At 36.1% G+C, this 17,006-nt stretch overlaps 2 long non-coding RNA genes across 2 annotated transcripts in view; one reads left to right on the top strand and one right to left on the bottom strand.

The window, feature by feature from the left end:
• The window catches only part of LOC121110811, a 323,980-nt gene extending 319,122 nt beyond the window's left edge, over positions 1-4,858 (bottom strand). The window contains exon 1 of the long non-coding RNA XR_005859977.2: positions 4,800-4,858. This is a non-coding gene — a long non-coding RNA (uncharacterized LOC121110811). The remainder of the gene's footprint in view (positions 1-4,799) is intronic.
• Positions 3,239-15,429, top strand: LOC107052055. The gene is made up of 3 exons (XR_006939082.1): positions 3,239-3,341; positions 3,432-3,539; positions 15,140-15,429. It is a non-coding gene; the product is annotated as an uncharacterized LOC107052055 (long non-coding RNA).
• Positions 15,430-17,006: the final 1,577 nt, after the last annotated feature.

Genomic DNA, 17,006 nt, shown 5'->3' with positions numbered 1-17,006 from the left:
ATGGCTGCCAACATTCCCATCTGAAGATGCTGAACACTGTTTTTCCAGATAATGCCAAAGGACAACCTGGTAAAGCTCTCAGGTGTTCTTTAGCTTATTCCAAAACAGAGTCAATTGCTGTCTTGGCTTATTCCCTAATTTTCATAGTCTTTGATATAATAAACTGCTAAAGAACAAGCTGAATCTGCATTTTGGTTTAAGAGATTGTTCTATTAATACATGAACAGCAAGCAAAACAGTAACTGAAGAAAAGTGACATTTTTTGTTTCTCTGAACCTCATCTTTCCAACAAATACTGCATTTCACAAATTTCTTTCCTTTGACTGTAAGATGACAATAAATTCATTATGTAGCATTTATGATTAAAATAAACTGTTATTAAAATAAATTGTAACCTAACAGAAACACTCAGGTAATCTGTTTAGTCAGTTGCCTTCTTATCCTCATCAACAGATACATATAAAGAGCTCTCTGCTATACAGGGCTGTCTATTTATCTCTATTCATCCCCACATTTTATCTCCTGGTGATCATGCTGCTTCCTGATTCTTACCTTACCAGACTTACCTCAGTAAAAACATTAAATATCTGTGGCAGTCTGAGCAATGAGATGTGGGGTGAAAGATGTCCCAGAAAACTGTTCTTTAGAAAAATAGATTCTGGAGATGAAATACAGAAATAATCTTACTTCAGCTTATTAAGTATGCCTTGTAAGCAATGAATCAAATCGTTTTGCTGTATAATACAATTACTGCTGTAATTTGTAGTCATTACAGTTTGCAATGAGGTATAATTGGAGACTTCATTATATGCAAGCTATTGACAGAGAAAGTCTTAGCAACTTGAGCATGGAGACTTACTTTGGGCCTATTGCCTTTAAATTAGCAGATGATTAGCTCAGGAGACCTAATAGCTCGATTTGTCTACTTGTTACAGAGTCATTAATGTTTCAACCAGGTACAGAAAGAAACTGAAATATTCCATCATTAGAAACGTGCTACCTGGTATAACATTCCCCTTGAGCCCCTTTAGGTTCTGCCATGTCGGTGCAGAGCCCTGTTTGTATTTTTCATGGCAAGTCATCTGAGGACAGTAGGTGGCTTTTCTGCAGGTAGTGAATCATGTAAGTTAACAACTTCGTATTTTGGTATAGTCATCTGCACCTGATCAATGATTAAATCAGTGGTGATTTGATAGAAGAAAAATCACCTTTAAAAAAGTTGTCATAAGGCACTGAAACAAAATAGTTGTTCTGTTCTTTTCCTTGACACAAACTTTATCCTCAGAATGCAGAATCCAAATTGCAGTGCCTCAGAAATTGTTGGGAAAAAATATGGGCATATGTTACTATGGTTACAGAGCCGTTCCCGTTTGCTTCTCTTTTCTGCCAAAATAATGAAAGTGGAAAGAGATTTTTTTTTTTTACTGCAATCATTTATACAATGCTTTGCAGGGGAGGCCCATCTCTCTCTAAATACTTCTCAAACATTTTAAAATTAGTACATTTGGGTCACTGACTTTTCTGAAGTTGCTAATCCCCATTTTCTGACAGTGACAAACAATAGAAATGGTTAATGGAAAAAAAAAAAAAAAAAGAATGTAGTCCTAAAAAACTTGTAGTGAAATTGTGAAGGGATTCAACTTCCATCCTTCCTTGTCTAATGGTCTTTCGATATAAAACATTCAGGTTGCCCTATTTACTGAGTTATCTTACTCTCAGAATTATCTGTCAGTGATTAAAAAAAAAAATAATAAAGATTAAAGCACAAGTTATTCTTAAGATTTCTTAAGTAAAAGTGGCACAGATAAAGTAATGCTCTAGGATGCCCAGTTTTACCTCACTGTTTTAAACTTATACTTTTGTGAGTAACTTTCAGTTTTTTCTCCTTCCAGTAAAGTCTCTGAACACAGAAAGTAGCTTTATTTTTTGAAGATACTTGAATAGATTCTTGCAGAGTAATTTCTAGTATGGCAGAATTTAAATGTTTGTGGAAACAATTCTGATTTTCTTGTCAACAGTGCATTGTCATCAGCTCTTCCTGAGGATGAAAATCCATCTGGAAGGAGACAGTGTCAGGGTAATGCAACTGAAATGTTCTCCTGAGGACAATAAGTAACCTCTTTTAAAGTAGGAATGATATGGCATAAATGTATTCTATTGGGACAGAATAACTGATACATTTCCCTGGGGGTCAGTATGATTCTGCTGAAGAAAGCCTACTGTGAAAAGGTAATACAAATAAAGGCTGCTTGTCATGGAAACACAAGAGATAGTCTGATTTGTGGGTTTTTTCCTCAAAAAAAAAAAAAAAAAAAAGCATATGGGAATGAGAATAGACTTCATTTTACAAAAGCTGAGAAACCCATTAGGAAGAGATTTTTTGCTGGCTGCCTTGATAGTGTACACATTTTAGGTGGGGATGTCAGCATCGCTATCATTAAGGCTTTCTGACGCTTTTTTAGTAACATCCAGTTCTCACTGGCTCCTAACTTTGCCAAGCAGCTATGTGCAATTTTCCATTCTGAATGGCTTTTCTAGGCTGATATGCATACATATTCCCCTTATCATTGTATTTATTATTTCAGCCAAAGCAGTTTCAGATGTCTCTCAGAGTTAACCTAAGGAAGTAGTATATTTCTGGATTATTCTTATTATTTTTTAAGTCTGTGTTTTATTTTTCTCTTATTCTCTTGATCCTTTTCTTTTTAAAAATATTAGACTTTGGTGCAGAAACTTAATGTGATGGCCTTTACCACTACTATGCTTTTGCTTCCTCTATGAAAATTGATCCAGTTTTAAAATCAAGTGACAGAATTTTGGTCAGTCCTCAGAAAGCCACATTGTTACTGTAGTCAAGCCTTTCCCAACTTTTTTCCCTGAGCTAGCTGTATACTGTCTGTTCTCACATAGCATCTACATGCTCAGACTATTAATGAACAATCTCTTCAGACTAACTGAGCATGCACCAACAGCCACAGCTTTGGAAAGTGAAAGGACTGGAAATATGCCATCCTGCAGTGCAACAGCTGTTTTGTGATGCTTAGAGCTAGAAGGTGGGGTGCAAAGAAATGGCTCTTGGTTAGAACTGGGAGCTTGTGCTCTCTGTAATCTCCTGCTGACACACTGGGAAAATAAAAATTACACATTAAAATGAACACGGGAATAGGGCAGGATCTACGTAGAAGGGAAATAAGTGTATCAAAGGAATCACTGGTGTCACCTTGGTCTGGGAAGTTTTGGGGCTGAGTAGCAGAAAAGGACAGGAAGCAGTTGCCCAATGGAGAAACAAAGCTTGTTTAGATTGCTTAGCTTTTATGGCATTTGCTGACAAAACAGACGTGGTGAGATAAAGCACTTTGTATTATGTGTTAGGGATAGCTTAAGACTTTTTAACACTGTAGAAAAAACACGCTTTTTTTTTTTTACACCAGCAGCTGACTGTGCTCTTGAGAGATGGGGCGGAATGGAGAAAAGTAACAGCAGAAATGTTAGGAATGGAAGTTAAAGGTTGAGAATTCAAGAGGACTGCAGATTCACAGGTGAGTAAAAAGGTCTGAGAGGAGTCTGAAGTTTTAGGAGGGGAAGTGGGGGACCCAAGAGACTTTGGCTGGCATTGACAGAATAAAGATTAGGAAGGACAGAATAAAGTTCAGCGAGGAACACAGTAAAAAGAATCTAGTTTAGGGAACAGGAAAAAGAATATATCCACATCCTCTTCCAGAGTGTGGATTTAGAGTTAGACAAATGCAGCAGACAAATTAGCTGTTCAAAGTGTCAGGCTGCTCACTATGCCCATGCCCAAGAGATTATGATCTGTTTTACCATTTTGCTGCTGCTGCAATGGAAAGTACAATATGCTTTCTAAAAAATCCTTTTCAGTCTTTTCCAAACAGGGTGTTTTTTTTTCTCAATGCAATTTTTCAAAACATATGAAGGATGCTTTGAAAAATAAATGTTTCTGACTCTAACCACCTTACCGGGTGACTCTGAAAAAGAATGTTGATTGTATGTGCAGTATAACAATCTAAGTTCACTTGTTACAGATTCTGAGTAATTTAAAGTACTGTCGATTTAGTTGAAAGAAATATTAACTTACACAAGTTCAACTTTTGTATTTCTGTGAAATTTATTTTCAAATATTTGATTGGTGATTTGAGAGGTCTCTTGATTTCATAAGTGAAACAGATTTAATTAAAAGTGGCTTAACATCTAAAAAATAAGTGGGGAGGTTTTTTTCAAATAGCTTAAATATGGGATAGGGAAAAAAATTATATGTTTGCATATTTTATTATTGGATATAAAAAGCAATTTTACAAATAAAAGCTAGTTCTTCTGAGTCTTCTGCTCACTTATGTATAAAAAGATGAAACAGACTATGCAATTTGCAGAATGGTCTGGTTTCCTAAGATGCACTAAAAATATTTTAATTGTGACTGTTGAATGCAAGTTGCTGGAAAACGTTCTGTGTCTTAATTGGTCTCTACTGGTTTTATACTCAAAGGACATTTTCTTGAAGATAGCTAGCAAAATTCTTCTAAGAGAAATAGCAATCAATGTCTAAGAGGGATTTATAAAAGAAAAATGTTGACTTCTTTGTCAAGTTCTGGTTACAGCTTTATACATTTTCAATATTATTCACTGAAAAAAATGCTTTCAAATATTAGCACTTTGTCTATAATTTTATCTCCTTTCTTGTTTTTTAAAACTGATTTCAGTATAAGATGAGAGTAACTGAGAGGTTTGAAATTTACATCGAAACCCTTTGCTTCTGAAGCCTTTTCTAAAAAGTTTCTACTTACCCCAGAACGGGAATTTTTAGCTTTGTGAGAAGAGTGTCTCCTTCCCTACTCCTTTGTGCGGGACATTTGTAGAGAGTTAACAAAAGAACATCTTGATGCCTTAAAAATTCAAACTAAAGGTTGTATTTAAGACTTCATAGCTGTGAAACTCTGGTGACAGCAGTGTCTTACTAGGAACACGTTACCAGTGTCCAGATATGCACTTTTATTATCTTGTAGGCGATTCTTTATCACTTATTTCCTGACACAGAAAACCTTACATGTACAAATTTTTAGATGTCCAGGCACTAAAAACAAAAGGCAATTACTGATTCTTTATATATTCAATCCGCCATATGAAGTTAGAGCAGATTGTTTGAATAGGAGTTTTTTAAAATGTGGAAATAAAAGGGGGCAGAGGAGGTGGCAAGAGAGTCTGCAAAGCTTTACATTTCATTGGCAGGTGAAAACTCATTAAGACTGCACATGCTTGAGAAGCATACAGTGCTGTATGTTCTATACTCTTCTTGAGACAATTCTTCCAGAAGTATTTGTTTCATCTGTCTGATAAGTGGTGATCTTGGAAAAGAATGTGGTTCTTCTCTAGACAGCTGTGCCATTAACTGCTTCATGCTTCCTTTCCCTGTACGTTTCAAAGATGAAGTCTATTGCCTCAGACATTTACAAATCAAATCTCTTCATATGTCACTAACTGCTTTTAGAGGAAAGTATAGATTCAGAATCCCTGTTTGCCTTTGCAGAGAGGCTAGCAAGCAGGCAACTGACAGCAAGGATCACTGCTATTTAAGCAATCAGAATCTATACTCGAGAGCATTACTTCAGTACTTTCCATGGAAAGTGCATCGCTTAAAAATGGTTTTTCTTTGGAGCATCAGTAAACAACACTACATTTAAAATACTGCAAAAAGGAGAAACTGGAGAATGCCTAACTTTTTATTCAAGGTCTTGCAATTCAGAGCTAAAAAATCCCTCCATCTCCCTCTCTCTTCTCCATACATCTTCGTGAGATTGTGATTGCTTCATCTGGGATGTGGGTTTGTAGCTGTATTTTGTAGATATGTGGGATCTTGGAGTGGGAACAGCAACCTGTTTGGGGGCTTTTTTGCTATCTTTGGAATCATAGGCATTTCTTTATGCTCCGTGCTGGTAGGACAGCCAAATATACTCTTGGGGAAGGACTAGTGGGGCGAGACCACTGCTTGTGGTATTTTCAGTCAGTGCTAATGGACAAACACTTGCATAAATGTTCAACATGCTGTAGTTCAACGTGCTGTATGAATTAAACTCAAAAAAAGTTCTACTGGTCTCAATCCACTATTGAGGGTTTTTTTTTTCTTTTCTTTTTTTCTGAAAGCGGATGAACAGTGATTTTTTCTGGTCTTAAATTGCAATGCTTCATAACATGACTCCATGATCTGAGTACTTAAAGCTAAATTAATAATGTCAATCTATTTTGGGGGTAATCTAAGTCAGAAGGATAGAGCTAAAATCTTACACAACACATATGGTGATCTTTATTTTTATCCTCTGTTGAAATGGAAAACTTGTAACAACAGTTTTAAACTTTTACACTAAGAATGGATGTTAGTCCAAAGAATGCTCAAAGTTAGGACAAAAGCAAATTTTTGAGCCTTTCAGCTGATATAGAATTGCATGCAAGGACTGACCCATAGCTGAATGTTTTTGAGAAGATAGAAGCTGGCATGGAGATGACAGGTTAGAAATTCTTTTCCTCTATGGAAACAGAGCACATTAAAATTGCAAGGGATAAAGGATTTTTTGGCATGTAGCAGTAAACATTCTGAGTGACTCTAGCATTGTTTTTCTCTTGTCAACAAGATCATTTGAAGAAAAAAATCATGCTTCTAAAACAATAGTCTCTCCTGTCATAGAATTGCTGAATACTTGTTTCTGCTACACGGATTTTTATGAGAGAGGTGCAAGATTAATTTACAAACATCAAGAAAAACCCAGCTATGCTTGGATGTTTAGAGAACCTACACTGTCTCCTTAGCTGTAAATGTACTGCGGCAGTCAGGAACACTTGCAAAACCTCACAAAGGATATTTAGTCTGACTTAATTTATCACGTGTTCTTCATTAGCTGGATATTCCAGAGTAGAGATTAGAGACACAAAAAAGGCTTTAGGTCAGTGAAATCATTTAGAGCTGTTCAACTAGACGGTTATGAAACTTACATTTCTTTCACATTGTATTTGTGTACAGGAGTTCCCACAATACATATAACAGAGAGAAAGAATGAAGCAGCAGCAACAGAGGATTAAAGAAGCTTCTAAATTGATCTTAAAATAAGTCGAATCAATCCATCAGTTGTATTGCCTGCAGGCATCTTTAAAATCTGAAAGGTACCCAACATGTTTTTTTGCCAAGAAACGTGTATAGCCATTCACTGTTGAAGTTTTAGCGCTGATAAAAAATGTTACAAATTCCTATTTGCCCATACCATGGCTAGGAAGCTGACAGACTTTTAATTCTTATACCTTCGTTCACAGAATTTTATAACTGTTCCAGCACAGATTTTAGCTATTGGTCTCATTTTATTAACTAATTAAGTATGAAAATAGCAAAAAAAAAAAAAAAAAAAAAAAAAGAGACAGGCTAAAGGGGTCTCCTTTTACAATAGCATTTATTTCTCTCTTCATGGAAGAAGAAATATACATTGTTATGGCCCCCTTGGCACCTTGAAAGCATGCTAATACAATTCTCTAGTAACTACAGTGTATCCTGATGTTTTTCATCATCTGCATCTGTTTTTTGTTGTTGTTTGTTTTCTGTTATTATTAAATTAGAAATATTCTAAAACCTCTTTAAAAGTGTTTCCTATCAACATTTTGTCTTTTTAACAGAAAGACTGTATAATTGCTATGATGTAAAGCTGGATGGTTTCGTTTGTTGCTTCTTTAGCAAGGTATTTCTGTTGTTGCTTGGTTTGTTTGTTTTTAAGATACATAGAAACACATTTTGTTGTCTATAGAAAAATAGATGAAGTACTGTTAACCATAATGCATACAAATGAGACTGCAGTTCTGTAATTGAAAAGCTAAGCATGGTGTAATTATGACGTACAGGTTGGATTTTTTTTTTAATTTAAACACAAACATATCCCAACTACTGAGTAGTGAACCAGTACTAATTTATACATGTGAAGGCTGGGCTTTCAACTTAAAACAGCTGCTAAAGGCAGAAATAAAATATATAGAGACATCTGACAAAAATTCAGAAGCTGGCAAACTGTAGGTGCTTTCAAGCAACAACTAAGATCTTTTACCAGAATTTTTTACTTTGACTTTTATCAGTGTAAAGGCATTACAATTCCCTCTGAAAATAGAGATATCTAAGAAAGATGAAATAAGAGAAAAATCTATATCTGAATCTATTATTTGTCTCTTGCCTAAAACAAGATAAAAGCTCATTGCTGCTGTGGTCTAATGAGCCAATCTGTGCTGGCACTCCACTTTAACTGCATTCTTAATGAAAGAGTTGAGCTCTCCCCAGTCACAAATATGATTTTTACAGTAAGACACAAAGGTAATGACATTGACTTTTGATTCCACAAGAAAAACTTGAGAGCATTCAGAAATCAAAACTTTGGAATGTACATAGAAAATCTGCTTGGAGAGAGAAACGAGCATATGGAAGGGGAATGCATTTTACAGTTAATATAGAAGTAGGCTACCACCTAAGATTTTATGTGTATGGTCATTTCAGGTTTCAGTGCTCTTTCTCTTCACTGGGTACTTCCCTATTCATTCATAAAACGATCGTTTTTACTGATATGGATCAATTTTGAACGTAAAACCACTATAATACCAATAACTGAGGGAGCAATGAAAAGTGAGGGTGATCCAATCCAGTTCAGAGGGGTTATGCTTATAAAAGAACTGGAGTTAGATGTATTGCTGCAGAACATAATGCAGAACTTTTCTTTTTCTTATTAATTTTCTACACTGCTACTAACTTAATGTTTCCTGAGGGAAAAAGACAGGAATAGCCACTTAACCATACCTAAGACCTTGCTCCTCTCACCCCCTAACGAATGAGAACAACCCTGCTAGGTCTCTCATTATCAGGTCTTCATGATAGTCTTGAAATAACTTTCTTTCTGAAGCTCTATCAAAACCTGACCTTTTCTTGATGCCTTTTAATAAATTGTCACAATCTGATGAAAATCACCTTGTAAAAAATTCCTGGCCAACTATAATTGCAAAGGTTTGCCATTAACTTTCATTTTAGGGTGCGTACATGAGAGAAAAAGAAAGATTACACACCCACATATGATCAACCCTCCTTTTTCTGGAGTATTAGTCTTATTTTCAGCAGTAGGCTTTTTTCTGATCCTCCTTTTTAACTAAAATGCTTTAGGAGCTCCAGACACAACAAGCACTAAGCAAGAAACAACATTAACCATAATTAATTAGATATTAGCATATTTTTTGCTCTTCTCAGTGGGCAACCCAAATTTTCAGAGCAGATATGCAAGATTTTCCATCTCTGTTCATTCTAGTCTAGTAACCATAGGCCATATCATTACTTTCACCTTGCCTTCACGATAGTTGAACCTCGCCTTGCTTGCTGTGTGTTTACTTGACTAGTTACTTGACAGACCTGTGGTCTGTCAATTTTTTTTTTTTTTTTTCCACATGGCAAGAAATAGAACTGTCTTTGAATACCGTCCTCTCCCACTGTACTCTGACATCCAGATCTCCTGTGAACACAGCAGTCAGCTCTGCGGGTTCTGGCCTCACGGTGGCCTACAGCCTCCTCATGAGGGGAGTCAAGGAATAGAAACTGGTCTCTTTTCACCAGTGACAGGACCGAAGAGAACAGCATGGAGCTGCATCAGGAGAGGGTCCAGATGGGCATTAGAAAAAGCTTCTTCATGGGGGGTGGTTGGGCACTGAGATAGACTCCCCAGAGTACTGGTCACAGCACTGAGCCTGATGGAGTTCAGCGTTTGAGAGCATCCAAACACAGAGCCACTCAAAATTCAAACCCTATTTTTTGACCCCCTTCGGGGGTCCCTTCCAGCTTAGGATATTCCATGATTCTATAGGTTTTCATCCTTATCTGTCAGAGTTCACTATGATAATTCACAAGGGAGTCACAGAGGAAAGGTTAGAGATCCATTAATCTATTAACCTTTGTTTCAGTTATTAAAAATATTTATATTCAAACATGCTTTGTGGGTGAGTAGGGCCATCTCCAGTTGCATAAAATGAATATTCTCTATGATCATCTATCCCAGCTATCTAGTGTACCCATCAAAACAGTAATGCCAAAGAGATCTTCAGATACACTAATATATGGGAAAGCTCTTTTTTCTTTTTTTAAATAAGATCCTTATACGGGTCATGTGATGCAAAACTACACAGCTCAATGTCAGTTAAGAAAGCCATCATTTTTGAGTAATCTAAGCTATGCTTATTGTCCTAGAGGCTGTTTGTGAAGCGTCCTTTGACCTTGCTGGTGTGATAAGTGATTTTAAAATTATTTGTTCCATATACATGTCAGATGTACAGGACAATTTTCTATAGACTCTCAGCCAGCTGCAAATTACTTTCAAGTCATATGTACTTACAGATCAGCCTTCAGGGAAGAATAGAGACAAACTAAGAAGATGGCATTAATAAGATGTAGACAAGCTTTTCCACATTTTGTATTAGACCATGATCTATCCAGTCTGTCAGATCTTATTCTCCAAGTGAATGCTTATGATGAAAGTTTTTCTATCCATTGTGCTTTAGACTAGGTGCTGTAACTTGTAAAAGGTAAGCCTGTGTAATGCTTGAATTACAAACCTGAGACATTTGCAACTCTTCCTACAACTTCCAGATGTTCTCTGCAGAATTGTTAGAGCAATATAATTATCACAAGTTGCTTTCTTGGTTTCTGAAAATTGATTTGAATTGACTTTTTTAAAAAATTATTTGCTACTATATGCTATGATAAAATAGTTCTGTATTAGTGACAACTAAAGATCTTCTTTTCCTTTTCTTAACAACTATTTTTACAACTTCACTGTTTCTTAAGCCAGCTAAGTAAAAAAAATGTGGAGAATGGCAATAAGAAAAGATGTGAAATGATGAATTACATTAAGCACCAAAAACATGTAAGAAGAAGAGTAAGAATGGCTGTTAAAGAAATATCCTGAAAGATAGGAAATCTCACAGAACATCAGTCATTCTTATTCTGCATATTTGCAGGCACAGTAAAGGCAATAAAACAAAAACATATGCTTTCCTTTGTGTAGCACACAAAGACAGGATCTGAGGAAAAATAACAGCAGAGTGCTAGATAGTACTGTCAGCTAAAGTAAAATAGAATAGATTTCAGCACTGCAATTTGCAGTATCCTGCAGTGTTTGCAGAAGTTTTTTCTCAAGCATTTCTAATGTTAGAACTTAAGACAGTTTCCTTAAGTCTTTGTGGAATATGCTATATTAATTCCTATGATGTTTGCAATTTCCTGATGTTTTGGCCTGACAAAAGCATGCAAAACTCCCAAGAAGGTTGTGATTAAACACAAAAAGCTACAAGCAATTCCTTCTAATTTGAAACCCTCCTGTTATAAGAGATATCACTTCCAAACATTACCATATAGCAGTCACTTTAATATGCAAGATATGCATGATTTTAAGGGATACTCAGCAGTCTACTTGTACAGTACATTACAGCAAAGCAACATGGCAAAATGAACGTCAAATCTGTTACATGGCTCCCAGCTTCATCTTCTGCTACCTTCTTACTGCACAGAGAGGCTGTTTAAATAAATAAGAAGAATCATTGTCTTGGCATATCTTAATGTCACAAGAATCCTTGCAATGGCATTTTCAGATGGATCAGGGAAGACTTTCCTAAGCTACTTCTGTGCTGAATTTTTACATCCATTTGGCCAGTAGTCTTATGAGAGCACTCCAGTACATACATTAACCACTGCTATTGATTATTTCAAACTCCATCAGTGTGGATTAGGCCCAGTACGCAGCGCTGCTCACTCACATTCCCCCAGAGGGACGGGAAGAGAATTTGAAGGGTGAAAGTGAGAAAACTAACAGGTTGACAGATAAAAGCAGTTTAATAGGTAAAGCAAAGGCTGTACACAAAAAGCAGAACAGGGAATTAATTCACTAATTCCTATCAGCAGGCAGATGTTTGGCCACTTCCAAGAAAGCAGGGCTTCATGAGACCTAATGGTTACTTGGGAATGCAAACAGAAAAGACCTTGACTCTGTGTAAACATTGCTCAGCAACAGCTAAAAACATTAGCTATATAATCGGCATTTCCTTGGTCACAAACTCACAGCCTAGCACCTTATGGGCTGCAATAAAGAAAATCAGTTCCTTCCCAGACCAACACAGTACATCCATTTAGGTAATCTAACTACTGAAGTCACATAACTATTGGCACCACTTCTGTACCTGCAAGGATTTCTTTTATTTACAGCTATTTTATTTAGGTACAACTTGGTCACTTCTGTGGCAGAAACCATCTGAAAGAGTCTCTGGAAGGGCCAGACTACCAAGACATTAATAACTCATTTGAGTATACAAATCAGGTACAGCAAAAGCCCCTGGGGAGAAATCTATAGGAACTACATGAAACGCCAGCCCAGAGAAGTCCTGCATCAGTTAGTGAAATACTTAATAGAGAAGGTGAAAAGAACAAACATGGAGAAGTTCCAGGTCTGCCTTTGTTTCCTGTTTCATTAGACCTAATACAGCTGGTGAGCGCAGCAAATGCAGTAGTGGCAGTCCAATAATTTTAACACAATAGTAGTGTTTGTTTACAACTACAATTTTAATTAAATTACATTACATTTCCATCTTAAAACTTACATCTTTACGGGCTATATTCCTTTAATATGTACATCCAGAGTGAATACTTACCTGGGAAAAGATGGCTACTGAAAGCAACTAGTCCTGAGAAAAACCTCAAAAAGAAGAACAAGTTCTTCTGTCTCAAAGGTATTAGCCCAGAACTTCCCCCTTCCAGAAGGATGGTCAAGAATTCTGGGAAATATTCAATGAATGGAATATCCTCTGGAAAAACACAGCAACAATGCTCAAAACACTTAAGTTTTGGACTAGAATGTTGTAAAATAAATAGGAAAACCAAGATTCTATTGTGTCAGGTCTGGAGAAAATGGAAATGAGTCAGAATTTGTATTCTGAAGAACTAAAACAGAGCAAAAGAAGAAAACATATCTGCTTCAAGAATACAAATGCTAAATTATTAATGCAAGACAGGACAGCATGATTAAGTTGTTTAATGTACTGTGTAAACCACCAGAACAGTTGGCTCAATATATTTAACCAGGAAAGCTAAAAAAAGCCATGAGTCCAGGCTGTACTAAGTTCTTAAGTGGATTGTTTCTCCAATTATATGACAAGAGATGGTGGTTCCCCCCCCCCCCCCCCACTTGTACTCATTCCTGGTGCAACTGTATTGCAGTACAGAAGTACCTGAAAAATAAAAATGCTAGTTCCAGTCAATGCCGAGTTCTTGCTGATTGTATCCTACTGTGTGCATTCTTGATGTTTAGTTGCACAGATCAAGCCAAGTTAATGAGGCCTGCTCACACCAGAGGTTACCAGAGCATTTAATTATATTGCTATGGTTCCTTCAAAAGAAGATATGGGGAGATACTCATATGATTTTCATAATTTTTACAGTCCTTTCTCATTGTAATTTTTCCTCCCCTCCACGTCTTGAATTTGATTGCTTTCATCATCCTGAGACTTATAAAAAATAGTAATAATGCCTACTTCTTACCCTCAAACCAGCAACAATGAGTATGGGAGAGCAGGAGCCTCTTATATTCTGATTCCCTAGAGAGTATGTGCAAATCCATATTCATGGCAGGGGGTAGAATTAAAACCAGCCAAATAGATGTAAAAGGACACTAAACCTTTTTTTTTTTTTTTTTTTACATGTAAGAATATATATATATATGTTTGTGTATGCACACACACACACACCATATATAGGGAGAAGCATATATCAACACTACATCAGAAAGAATACCAAGTGAACTTTAACACATACACAAGAACAATTTCTGTTCTCATAACCACAGCACATTCATACAATCAATAAGAGTTGAATTTGGATCACTGACTATTGAAAGTGATCCATGTATGCCTTAAGGAATGTATCACTGAAGAACGGTAGACTGCTTGTGACATAACCCAATAACTGGTCCTCTCAAGAGAAAATGCTGTTGAGAACAAATGTCATTTCTCTGCAGGGAGTAAATGAGCAGAAGTCTGTTCACTAGGACTCTTTTTCTTCCACACTAAAGAATTCAGTTCACTGGAAACACTGTCTTCCTCTACATTACATATGCTCCAGTGAAAACAGAAGTGTGTCTTACTACTTCTGCCTTAAGGACAGAATAACCTTATAGTTATTCCAAATGGAGTTATATCTTAAAAGACCTTTATAGGAAGTCTAACAATCAAACATGACAAGAAACACTGTCATTGTAGAACTGATGAATAAAATACTCAACTGTCAAGCGATAAGCATGTGTGCAATATACAAATCCAATTCTTTTTTCAATACTCACACAATTTGCTACAGAACAGATTAAGGGGAATCCTCTGCAGCTGTAGTTACAGTAGTTCTTGGCTCCTTCCATGCTCACTAGAAATTAATCAGTACAGAGTACCATCCTCTACTGACTACAGACAAAACCTAAAATTTAAGAGAACTTATTTGATTATTGCTGCATGCGCTGAAACAATTAGTTTTATTCTGTGCTTATGCTTACTCCAAATCATAAAACAAAGTTTTACTGGATATATTATTATGTACTGCTTACCAGTCTCTGCTCTATACTACACTAAATTTTATACCTCAAGTACAAACACAAATGTTGCCACAGACAAGGGAATTAATGAATTGGTAATGCAGAAGGGATGGAAGAGATAAGCTAACATCATTCAAAACACTTGTTGTCCGTCTTCAAATAGATAATCAACAGGTAATTCAACATTTTTTATTTGAATGCAATTTAGCGTACACTAGCTTGCAACAGCTATTGTCAAGAAAACTGCAATTAGGTCTCACTGAAACACTTTGTGCTTGTAGGATAAGAGCCGTGATTTCTAAAGATATCATAAACTGAAAAAAAAAAGATTTTCATTTGGATAGCAAATGGACTAAGTTGCTTTTATATTACTTCCTAATTTTCCTTGATGCCTAAACTTCCTCTATAACCACTTGAAGTGGAATTTTAATTAAAAAGTTAATCACCTAAAAATAATATTAATTAATGGAGTTTTCCTTGTACTCTCCAGTTACCTTCTGTCCTTTTAGTTCCAGGTTTTCGCTTGTAATGGCCTACAGCACTACTGCAGGCTTCCTGATGGAGAAACAAATTTGTGCCAGCTTGCTGAATAACCTCCGTAATGTTCAGCCGATCAGAACTTCTCCATCTGTGTGTCCATCCATCCAAAGAACCAGATGCTCTGAAAAACACTTCATCCACCCCTCCTGATGCATCCATATCTGAAATATGTTGCTACCATAACTGCAGTTTTCAGCCCTACAAGCAAAGCCAGCTACTGACCTATCTGGAGCTCTCAATTGTTTAGTCACCTGCTCAGGTACAGTATTTTCTAGCAACAGAAATGGATGATTCATAAAGAACTAAGGGGAAAATTGCAAAACATTTACATGATTTTTTTATTATTATTATTTTTTTTTTACAGAGAAAATGAAATCACTAACTGGGAGCATCAATAATAAAAACTCATAGAAAGAAACTATTTCACCAAGGCCTAAGTCCAGACAATAAGTGGATTTCACCAGGATGGGAAGCTAAGGTATCTACCCTATACAGACCAGAAACTCTGCCCAGCTCAGAAAAAAATATTTATTCAGCCATGTTCTTCAAAGCAAATAATCTAAATTGTATCCTGTTAAAATACAAAGTAACCATGAAAAAATACTTCCGATTTACACCTAGCAGAGATACACTCCTCACTGTATTACATTCCTAATTATTGCAAGAGAACAGTTCATTATATAACATAGTTAAGAACCCCATGATTAATTCTGCTAATAGTTGAACATTTTCAGTCCAACTACCAGAATTATTTTCAAAATACCTATCATGAGTGAATAGTTCTGAAATTTGCTATTTTCTTTTATCCAGGAATCTTGTTGAAAATTTCTCAGATTACAGAAAAGTACTTTACTACACAGAGTAAATTAGATTTTAATGATAAACAGTAATTATATAGTTGGAAGTCACAGAAGCCAATGAAGGTTGTTAATGAATAACACTTGCAAAAGGTGTCTTTGCATTTTAGTAGCTTGATTATTACTTTCTTTTTTTTTTTTTTTTTTTTTAAGATAAATATTCCGTGATGCAAGCACTGGAACTTCTGCTTTGGGCAACTATTTACTGCTGAAACATCTGCATAAGCTGAAGTTACTGACTCCCAACTGTTTGTTACCATTACTCCTCTGCCAAAAATTGCTACCCCATAGAACATGGTGTTGCTCAGCCAGTAGAATGGATCACATAGGCATTCCCTGCCTCAGCTGTTTCAGTATAAAGTTAGCTTGTTAATTTAAATTCTACTTCTCATACATTTTACAGAATGAAGTAGTAGAATTTCTGCTGAAGATTCAGTTCAGTGTTCAATATTAAATACATTTTGCAAAATTTTAAGAATTGAGCACAAAGCCCATAGGGCTTTTAAGCTCATCTTGATGTTTGCCTGAACCTTCCTATCCTGAAGCAGCCTTAAAATGTTGGTATTATTAGTTTTCAAGTGATTTGCTTAATTAGAGCTAACATAAATCTTTGTTGCCAGGTATGAACAGCTGCTGCAGAGAGAATCAAGAGCAAAACTCAATGAGATTCTTATGGCAGCAGAAAAGATATCAGGAGTGGCCACAACACTACACAGCACTGTTCCGCAGCTACTTGTTAATGCTTTTATGCTGTGTTGATATAAATAGGCACATAGAATCTAACAGAAATGCTCAAGTAGTAAATCTGCAATTCTGTCAGGAGCTTATTCTCCATCTTAAACTTGACCTTTCCTCAAAGCTTCCATCTAGAAACTGCAACATAATTGTTTTGTATCCAGAACTGATGAAGAATTTGGATTCCAGTGCAAAACAGACATGCAGATATGGGGACATAAGAATTTTAACTATATGCACAGCT

The sequence above is a fragment of the Gallus gallus genome, chromosome 4 (assembly GCF_016699485.2).
Source record: "Gallus gallus isolate bGalGal1 chromosome 4, bGalGal1.mat.broiler.GRCg7b, whole genome shotgun sequence".
Lineage (NCBI taxonomy): Eukaryota > Metazoa > Chordata > Aves > Galliformes > Phasianidae > Gallus > Gallus gallus.
The sequence above is the reverse complement of the archived record's forward strand: the minus strand, read 5'-3'. Positions and strand labels throughout refer to the sequence as shown.